The sequence below is a fragment of the Bombus affinis genome, unplaced genomic scaffold (genome assembly GCF_024516045.1).
Source record: "Bombus affinis isolate iyBomAffi1 unplaced genomic scaffold, iyBomAffi1.2 ctg00000209.1, whole genome shotgun sequence".
Lineage (NCBI taxonomy): Eukaryota > Metazoa > Arthropoda > Insecta > Hymenoptera > Apidae > Bombus > Bombus affinis.
Genome location: NW_026108913.1, coordinates 190,001 through 199,967, shown reverse-complemented (window position 1 = coordinate 199,967; position 9,967 = coordinate 190,001). Strand labels below are relative to the sequence as shown.

Sequence of the window (9,967 nt, the reverse complement as noted above, 5' to 3'; positions counted from 1 at the left end):
GCCTTAAAAAAAATCACACGCGCGCACGACTATCACGTCGTACGCGCGTGTATACCTCGTCTTTAATTAAATCAAAGTTTCACTCCAGCCTCGCCAAAGGGGATCGTCTTCTTCCTCGTCTACGATCTCTTCTCCTGTACGTGTCCAGAGATTCTCTCTGGCATGACGACGACGACCATCCAACGACTTTGTAACGGACTCTCGTGCGCATCTTCGTCAGGTACGGAAACGTTGCGCAACACCTCGAGCTTGGTAAAACACCCGTAGCCGATCATAGACACGCGCTAGTTCGCACACGATTTCTACGATTTCCGACGAACGTGGCTTTGGGCCAGGGCCGGCGGGCAGAGAGATACGCGAACGACGGGGAAAATTCGTCCCGATACAAGTAACGCGTACTCTCCGATCTCCGCGCAACGCCTGGGGATCATCTCCCTAAGTCATCAGCGCTCGAAGAAATCACGTGTGCGTTCCCGGATCTACGGCTCTCTTTCGGGGATAAATTACAAGCACAGAGTATGTTAAACGCAACGACGACCCATCGATGCGACGGTCCTCGTCGTTGTCAGTCGCTCGCGCAGAGTATATCTCTACGCACGAAGAGACGGAGTGGGCATTAGATCCCTGGGGCTATTCGAGTAAAACGTCTTAAGAAAAGACGGTTGTACGGCAAAATTCCGCACCGTTACCAAGTTTACTTTTATCTGAGGCTGTTCTCCTTCTCTCCTCTCTCGACCGAGTTCCCATATTTGCTTTCTCTCAGTCTCGCCAAAATAATATTCATTTAAGACGACGTCGGGGGCGCGGACATCGTGCTCATCGAAAACCTGCAAACGTATGCAAATCTGCTGATATGAAAAAAAAATCGGTCACGAGGACAACACTACGTATATATATATATATATATATATATAATATATTCGATAACCGACACGAAGCGGTGCATAAGCGGGCGGTCGTACGAAAGGACGACTCACGACGCCGCTAGCACTCACGCAGGTCCGTGACGGTTCTCTCCGCTCTTATTCGTATCCTTCTTCGTGCGCTTCCTCCGACTCTGAAACGTTCTACGTATCGTAAGAACGACGGCGGGTTGTCGAAGGCACCAAGGGACAGAGAGAGACAGAGGTAGAGTTTCGTAGTGTCTCCCGTGAACACGATAGTTTATATATCGAGCATGCGTACGAATTGCACGGTCTCGACACGACCGCGACGAACGCCGACGAGCGTCCAACAATCGCTCGTACGTCGCGTACGTTCTCTCGCGTCCGCTCTTGTTCGTATCCTTCTTCGTGCGCTTCCTCCGACTCTGAAACGTTCTACGTATCGTAAGAACGACGGCGGGTTGTCGAAGGCACCAAGGGACAGAGAGAGACAGATAGAGAGGAACGACACGCAACGCAAGCAGTCTTAGGTTTACGTGAGCAACCCTCAGCCAGGCGTGGTCCAGGAATTGTATCCGTGGACCGCAATGTGCGTTCGAAATGTCGATGTTCATGTGTCCTGCAGTTCACACGTTGACGCGCAATTAGCTGCGTTCTTCATCGACCCACGAGCCAAGTGATCCACCGTTCAGGGTAATCTTTTCATATATTTTTTAAAACTCTTGTACTCCATGTACTCTTAATACTCGGTTCGAGCGAAGCCGAGATCCGACACGACCGACCAACGGGAATCGGACGCGCAGAAGTCGCCGGAAGATCGACGACACGAAAACGTTCGAAAATGAAATCCGACGAACGCGCGAAGATACGCGCGTCCGCCGGCCGGGCGAAAAGTACATTATGATATATAACAACCATCGAGATCGAAGCTCCGTTCGTCAGGAAACGACGGGGATATAACACCCGATTCTGAATCCTCTGTGCAGCACACGATCTCGCGAAGAAATACGCACGGTGGCTAGCCCATATATATATATATGTGTGTGTGTGTATATATAATACGATATGCATTCCTCTCGTCCAATTATTCAAGAAAAAGAGCGTGCGCCTCCATCGTTCGGGTGATGTAAAGATTCGATGGGACTCGCGCGACCCTCGGCCTCGAGCGGTCTTTCCTCCCAATATCCAGAAGCCGAGCTTTGAAAAAACTCTAGCGACGGCACGGGTGTCCGACTCACGACATCGAGGCTTCGAAGTCGGCGATCTCCTCCGAACGGATGGCGATCGCGACGACTCAAAGCGTGAAAAATCGACGAAAGAGAACACATCTCCGTTCAGGTGATTGTTTTTTTTAAAAAATAAAAAAATTCGATGGGACTCGCATCCATCTACCTCGCGCGGTCTTTCTTCCCAATATCCAGAAGCCGAGCTTTGAAAAAACTTCAGCGACGGCACGGGTGTCCGACTCACGACAACGAGGATAGACAGCCTGCGGTCCCCTCTGAACGGGTTATATGCGACGAACTAGACGAAACTTTAGTCGTTCAGGTGGTATAAAAAAAAAAAATTCGATGGGACGCACGCGCAGCCGTCGTCCTCGAGCGGTCTTTCTTCCCAATATCCAGAAGCCGAGCTTTGAAAAAACTCTAGCGACGGCACGGGTGTCCGACTCACGACATCGAGGGTAGACAGCCTGCGGTCCCCTCTGAACCAACTTCGGCTAGACTAGTTACGAATCGTTGCTACGCATCGTCATCATAGTCATCGTCATCATCATCATTATCATAGCGGGCCAACATCCACGCAATGCGTTTTCGTTCTAGGTTACCCGATCCACGAGTATGTTACAAGTGGTTTCGTTATTTCGAACAAAACGACATACGAAGAACACACGCCCTATGGGTAGGAAGCACGTTTCGAGAACGACCGAGAGCGGTGAAAGAGACGAAAGGTCGACGCGCATAAGGTATCCATGGATCTTCGAAGAGAACCTTCGAAGATATGTCGGTATCCTTTCTACATGCGCGACTCGCTACTCGTACTTTCGCTCTCGTCGACTCGTTTTAGTCGCTTCGTTCGATCCCAAAGAGGAGTCTTCGATGTCCCGTTGCTAGGAGGAGAGCAAACGCAACACAGACCACGAAACATAGAAGAGAATAGGCGAGCATGATCTCTCCGACACGAGGCACTTTAGAGATTTTGTTATTCGTTTGTACGGTCTCCACGACGCAAAAAAAAAAATACGAGATCGTGGCGGCGGGTCTTTCTGTATACGGCCTCACGCAAGCGCCTCGATCTCATTTCTCTTTACGGGTGGTTTCCATTCGTAATTTTTCGTTCGATATTCGTGTCAAAGTTTAATTTTCGAAAGCTCAAGTTCCCATTTATAGTTTTATTATAAAATCATAATATTCGCAGACGGCGGGTCTTTCTGTGTACGACCTCACGCAGGCGCCTCGAATTCGTTTATGTATGTATATATATATATATATATATATATATATATGTATCTCTTCATCCCGATGATCGAGAGAGAGTGCCACCTTCTCTTCATATAGTTTCGTAGCTGGAGGGTCGTCTCCTCCTTATGTCTTTTCATCATTTTGCCAACGGAGTAAGCCACGCTCCGGGCGAATTTAACTGTTCTTTGTTAAAGTATATAGCTTGTTGATACGTCGTATATACTTTGGTTCGTCGATATAGGAGGAGTACGGCTCCTTACCGACTTATACAGTTTCGTATTTTTCAAGTGTTCAAGTCAAATTCTTTAAGTTTTTGTGTTATATCGTTAATGATCCTTCCGCAGGTTCACCTACGGAAACCTTGTTACGACTTTTACTTCCTCTAAATGATCAAGTTTGGTCATCTTCCCGGTAACATCGGCAATGCTTATCACATTGGCCGCGCACCAGTCCGAAGACCTCACTAAATCATTCAATCGGTAGTAGCGACGGGCGGTGTGTACAAAGGGCAGGGACGTAATCAACGCGAGCTTATGACTCGCGCTTACTGGGAATTCCTCGTTCATGGGGAATAATTGCAAGCCCCAATCCCTAGCACGAAGGAGGTTCAGCGGGTTACCCGGGCCTTTCGGCCAGGGAAAACACGCTGATTCCTTCAGTGTAGCGCGCGTGCGGCCCAGAACATCTAAGGGCATCACAGACCTGTTATTGCTCAATCTCGTGCGGCTAGAAGCCGCCTGTTCCTCTAAGAAGATTTGTTTGTACGTTGGTAGTAAAAACCCACCGACCGAAGCCGGGGGCCTTCGAGATACCATAAGTTACGTCTATTTAGCAGGCTAGAGTCTCGTTCGTTATCGGAATTAACCAGACAAATCGCTCCACCAACTAAGAACGGCCATGCACCACCACCCACCGAATCAAGAAAGAGCTATCAATCTGTCAATCCTTCCGGTGTCCGGGCCTGGTGAGGTTTCCCGTGTTGAGTCAAATTAAGCCGCAGGCTCCACTCCTGGTGGTGCCCTTCCGTCAATTCCTTTAAGTTTCAGCTTTGCAACCATACTTCCCCCGGAACCCAAAAGCTTTGGTTTCCCGGAAGCTGCCCGCCGAGTCATCGGAGGAACTTCGGCGGATCGCTGGCTGGCATCGTTTATGGTTAGAACTAGGGCGGTATCTGATCGCCTTCGAACCTCTAACTTTCGTTCTTGATTAATGAAAACATTTTTGGCAAATGCTTTCGCTTCTGTCCGTCTTGCGACGATCCAAGAATTTCACCTCTAACGTCGCAATACGAATGCCCCCATCTGTCCCTATTAATCATTACCTCGGGGCTCCGAAAACCAACAAAATAGAACCGAGGTCCTATTCCATTATTCCATGCACACAGTATTCAGGCGAAGGTAGCCTGCTTTAAGCACTCTAATTTGTTCAAAGTAAACGTATCGGCCCACCTCGACACTCAGTGAAGAGCACCGCGATGGGATATTAGTTGGACCGCCCGCGAGGAGCTAAGCCCACCGATAGGACGTACCACATAATGCCAGTTAAACACCGCGAGCGGTGAACCGACACTGTGACACACAGATTCAACTACGAGCTTTTTAACCGCAACAACTTTAATATACGCTATTGGAGCTGGAATTACCGCGGCTGCTGGCACCAGACTTGCCCTCCAATTGGTCCTCGTTAAAGGATTTAAAGTGTACTCATTCCGATTACGGGGCCTCGGATGAGTCCCGTATCGTTATTTTTCGTCACTACCTCCCCGTGCCGGGAGTGGGTAATTTGCGCGCCTGCTGCCTTCCTTGGATGTGGTAGCTGTTTCTCAGGCTCCCTCTCCGGAATCGAACCCTGATTCCCCGTTACCCGTTACAACCATGGTAGGCGCAGAACCTACCATCGACAGTTGATAAGGCAGACATTTGAAAGATGCGTCGCCGGTGCTAGATGACCATGCGATCAGCACAAAGTTATTCAGAGTCACCAAAACAAACGATGGACGGACAGACGAGCCATCCGCCACCGATTGGTTTTGATCTAATAAAAGCATTCCTACCATCTCTGGTCGGAATCTGTTTGCATGTATTAGCTCTAGAATTACCACAGTTATCCAAGTAAATGTAGGTATGATCTAAGAAACCATAACTGATTTAATGAGCCATTCGCGGTTTCACCTTAATGCGGCATGTACTGAGACATGCATGGCTTAATCTTTGAGACAAGCATATGACTACTGGCAGGATCAACCAGGGATCTTATAATATATTCCCAAAAACCAGCATTTTCGTTTAAAAGTTCTCTCTGTGTCGTAGGTGGGACGTAAGCACCGTACGACGAGACTTTTCATTTTATATATATATGTAATATGACTTAGAGAGCAACGTTCCATGGTTCAGTAACAACGTCACTCAGCCACTTTAATTCTCCTCCTCTCTCACCATCATATATCGATACAAAGATTCATACTTCACAGAATTATTTCTGTTTGTAACTTTTCTCCTCCAACTTCTCTCGTAGAATATAACTTAGCGGTAAAGCACGTATACGCATGCTGGACATACCGTAAGAATATTCTTTTATAAGCTTCAACACCTCTGTAGAGACGCGTTACCAGAAGATAACGCACTCTACAGAACGCCAAAAGGACCATCGTGCAGCTACAAATAGCTTACAACCGATGGTCTCTGCAAGAATGGCTACTCCGTAAGTACAAGCACACACGCATCCAACTTTTGTCAAATACGTGCACACAGGTCACCAGCTTCCCGACTAAGGGGAAGCTTGCCACGTTAACGGTCATTACGTCCTAGACTTCGACCCGCGGCGCAGCAGTGTAGAGAAAAAACCAGTACGAGAACGGAGGAACAGTCGAGAAATAGCGTAAAATACACTAAGACTCGAGGAGCGGTGACTGAATTCTCAACCGAGGCCGTAGAATAGCCACGCGCCCAGCGCTGTTCCGACCGAACCGTCCGGCTCGACGCTTCTCTTATAGATACCAAGGGGCCGGCCGGAAGGCCGGCGCCGGTCGGGCTAGCGGCCGCGCGCTTATGGTGCAAAACCTCCGTAGCAACGTACCGTTCGGAAGGGACGCTGGAACTTAGTCGCTCGCACGTTCAATAACTACTATATAAAGGCGATATCCAACCATCGAAATATTTTACCACAAGCATTATTAACATATTATAAATGCATTTTTACCAAAAAATTAATTTTTTTTTTCACCGAAAAATTGCATCAGTAAACATACAGTTTTATCGACTATGGACGAAAAATAACTTTATAATCGATTAAAACACGTTAAAATAACACGAAATATGTAAAAAGATATATACCTTGTAACATTAATTAACGAAAAAATTGCAAAAATATCCCAGTCGTATCAGTCCGACGGAAGCTAATTTTTCAAAAAATTCGACAAAAATGTTTAATCCGATTGTATTTAATAGAGATATAACGATCCCTGTCAAAAAAATTATACCTTATAACGCTTTTTAACGAAATAACTCGAAATAACCATTTCGGACTTTTCGCACCGGCCGAACTTCTTCAAAGTCCCAACGTCCCGTCGCATAGTTCCGTTTCTAGAAAACGTTCCAGCGACCAAATAAACGCTTAATCCCGACGTAAAACGTCGAGATACGTCCATTTGTGCAAAAATATTCCTACCTTGTAACACTTTTAAGCGAGATAACTCGAAAAAACGTGTTCGATACGGAAATTTTTCAAAGTCCCAACGAAAAAATCGAAACTTTGTAGAAGGTCTTGGGGACGACATAAACGCTTAATCCCGACGTAAAACGTCGAGATACGTCGATTTATGCAAAAATATTCCTACCTTGTAACACTTTTAAGCGAGATAACTCGAAAAAACCTTTTCGGTCTTTTCGCACCGGCCGAACTTCTTCAAAGTCCCAACGTCCCGTCGCATAGTTCCGTTTCTAGAAAACGTTCCAGCGACCAAATAAACGCTTAATCCCGACGTAAAACGTCGAGATACGTCCATTTATGCAAAAATATTCCTACCTTGTAACACTTTTAAGCGAGATAACTCGAAAAAACCTTTTCGGTCCTTTCGCACCGGCCGAACTTCTTCAAAGTCCCAACGTCCCGTCGCATAGTTCCGTTTCTAGAAAACGTTCCAGCGACCAAATAAACGCTTAATCCCGACGTAAAACGTCGAGATACGTCCATTTATGCAAATATATTCCTACCTTGTAACACTTTTAAGCGAGATAACTCGAAAAAACCTTTTCGGTCTTTTCGCACCGGCCGAACTTCTTCAAAGTCCCAACGTCCCGTCGCATAGTTCCGTTTCTAGAAAACGTTCCAGCGACCAAATAAACGCTTAATCCCGACGTAAAACGTCGAGATACGTCCATTTATGCAAATATATTCCTACCTTGTAACACTTTTAAGCGAGATAACTCGAAAAAACCTTTTCGGTCTTTTCGCACCGGCCGAACTTCTTCAAAGTCCCAACGTCCCGTCGCATAGTTCCGTTTCTAGAAAACGTTCCAGCGACCAAATAAACGCTTAATCCCGACGTAAAACGTCGAGATACGTCCATTTATGCAAATATATTCCTACCTTGTAACACTTTTAAGCGAGATAACTCGAAAAAACCTTTTCGGTCTTTTCGCACCGGCCGAACTTCTTCAAAGTCCCAACGTCCCGTCGCATAGTTCCGTTTCTAGAAAACGTTCCAGCGACCAAATAAACGCTTAATCCCGACGTAAAACGTCGAGATACGTCCATTTATGCAAATATATTCCTACCTTGTAACACTTTTAAGCGAGATAACTCGAAAAAACCTTTTCGGTCTTTTCGCACCGGCCGAACTTCTTCAAAGTCCCAACGTCCCGTCGCATAGTTCCGTTTCTAGAAAACGTTCCACCGACCAAATAAACGCTTAATCCCGACGTAAAACGTCGAGATACGTCCATTTATGCAAAAATATTCCTACCTTGTAACACTTTTAAGCGAGATAACTCGAAAAAACGTGTTCGATACGGAAATTTTTCCATGTCCCAATGTGCAATTCGAAACTTTTTAGAACGTTTCAAGAACAAAATTAACGCTTAATCCCGATGTATTTAATTAGAATATATCGATTTATGCCAGAATATACGTACCTTATAACGCTTATTATGGAATTAATGCGAAAGGAACTTTCGGTACTTTCGGCACTTTTGGAGCAGTGCGAAACAATTCAAAGTGCCAACGTCCCAGTCAGCTAGGTCCGGTGGAAAAAATTTAAAAAAAAAATAAAAAGAAACCGTTACGTTCGGCTAGACGGCGTCGAACAATAACGATTTCTATAAAAATTTCCATACCTCGTAACGCTTTTTGAGGAATTATTTCGAAAGGAACGTTCGGCCTTTTCGTACCTGGACGAGAGAAATTTCAAAGTTCCAACGTCCCAGTCAGCTAGGTCCGGTGGAAAAAAATTTTTTAAAAAAATAAAAAGAAACCGTTACGTTTGGCTAGACGACGTCGAACAATAACGGTTTCTATAAAAATTTCCATACCTCGTAACGCTTTTTGAGAAATTATTTCGAAAGGAACGTTCGGCCTTTTCGTACCGGGACGAGAGAAATTTCAAAGTTCCAACGTCCCAGTCAGCTAGGTCCGGTGGAAAAAAATTTTTTAAAAAAATAAAAAGAAACCGTTACGTTCGGCTAGACGACGTCGAACAATAACGGTTTCTATAAAAATTTGCATACCTCGTAACGCTTTTTGAGGAATTATTTCGAAAGGAACGTTCGGCCTTTTCGTACCGGGGCGAGAGAAATTTCAAAGTTCCAACGTCCCAGTCAGCTAGGTCCGGTGGAAAAAATTTAAAGAAAAAACAAAACGAAACCGCTACGTTCGACTAGATTACGTCGAACTATAACGATTTCAATAAAAATTTCCACACCTCGTAACGCACTTTAAGGAGTTATTTCGAACTTTAAGGAGTTATTGCGATTATTTCAAAGTCCTCGCGGTACCACGTCGGGACGCGATACGCTCTTACGCGTTGCTCGCTCGCTCCGCTCGCTCGAAAAAAAATATGGACCAACCCAAAACCAATCCCTTTCGCGTTCGTTCTTCGATCTCGTTCGAATCTCGGTTCGAACGCGATCGGGAACGGTTTTAGGTTAGGCTAGAATCGTACGAGCGAGCGCAGCGAGCGAGCAACGATCGAAATTTCCACGCTGTAAGCGTACTAGATATTTTCCTATCCCTGTACGTTTTTTTTATCCGTCGTACTCTCTCCGATCGAAGGAGAGTCATGGACGAAACGTAAAAAAAGGGGAAACGAAACGAGAGGAAACGTTCGACTGCGTGCGCGCGCGCGCACGGCGCGTCGCTCCCCACCTCGTACCTTAATAGATTGCTACCTACTCCGCCACATACCCGCTAGCGAGGGGTTGCGCGCGCAGCGCTAGCGCGAGCGTCCAAGTCCAGCGGCGTATTGCTTTGCGTTCGTACGCGTCGTTATTCCATTGGAATAAAAAAAATCGCTACGTACGATCATCGTGCTTCGGCACGGCCGTACGTAGCGAGATTTATTTTTCGAGCGCCAGCGACAAAGTCCAGCGGCGTATTGCTTTTTATTTGGACTTGGAAAAAAAAATC

General features: G+C 46.1%; 2 non-coding genes across 2 annotated transcripts; both read right to left on the bottom strand.

The window, feature by feature from the left end:
- Nucleotides 1–1,425: 1,425 nt before the first annotated feature.
- On the bottom strand, nt 1,426–1,580 carry LOC126927741 (5.8S ribosomal RNA). Its single transcript, XR_007715838.1, has one exon. It is a non-coding gene; the product is annotated as a 5.8S ribosomal RNA (ribosomal RNA).
- A 2,093-nt stretch (nt 1,581–3,673) lies between these two features.
- On the bottom strand, nt 3,674–5,596 carry LOC126927751 (small subunit ribosomal RNA). The gene has a single exon (XR_007715848.1). It is a non-coding gene; the product is annotated as a small subunit ribosomal RNA (ribosomal RNA).
- Nucleotides 5,597–9,967: the final 4,371 nt, after the last annotated feature.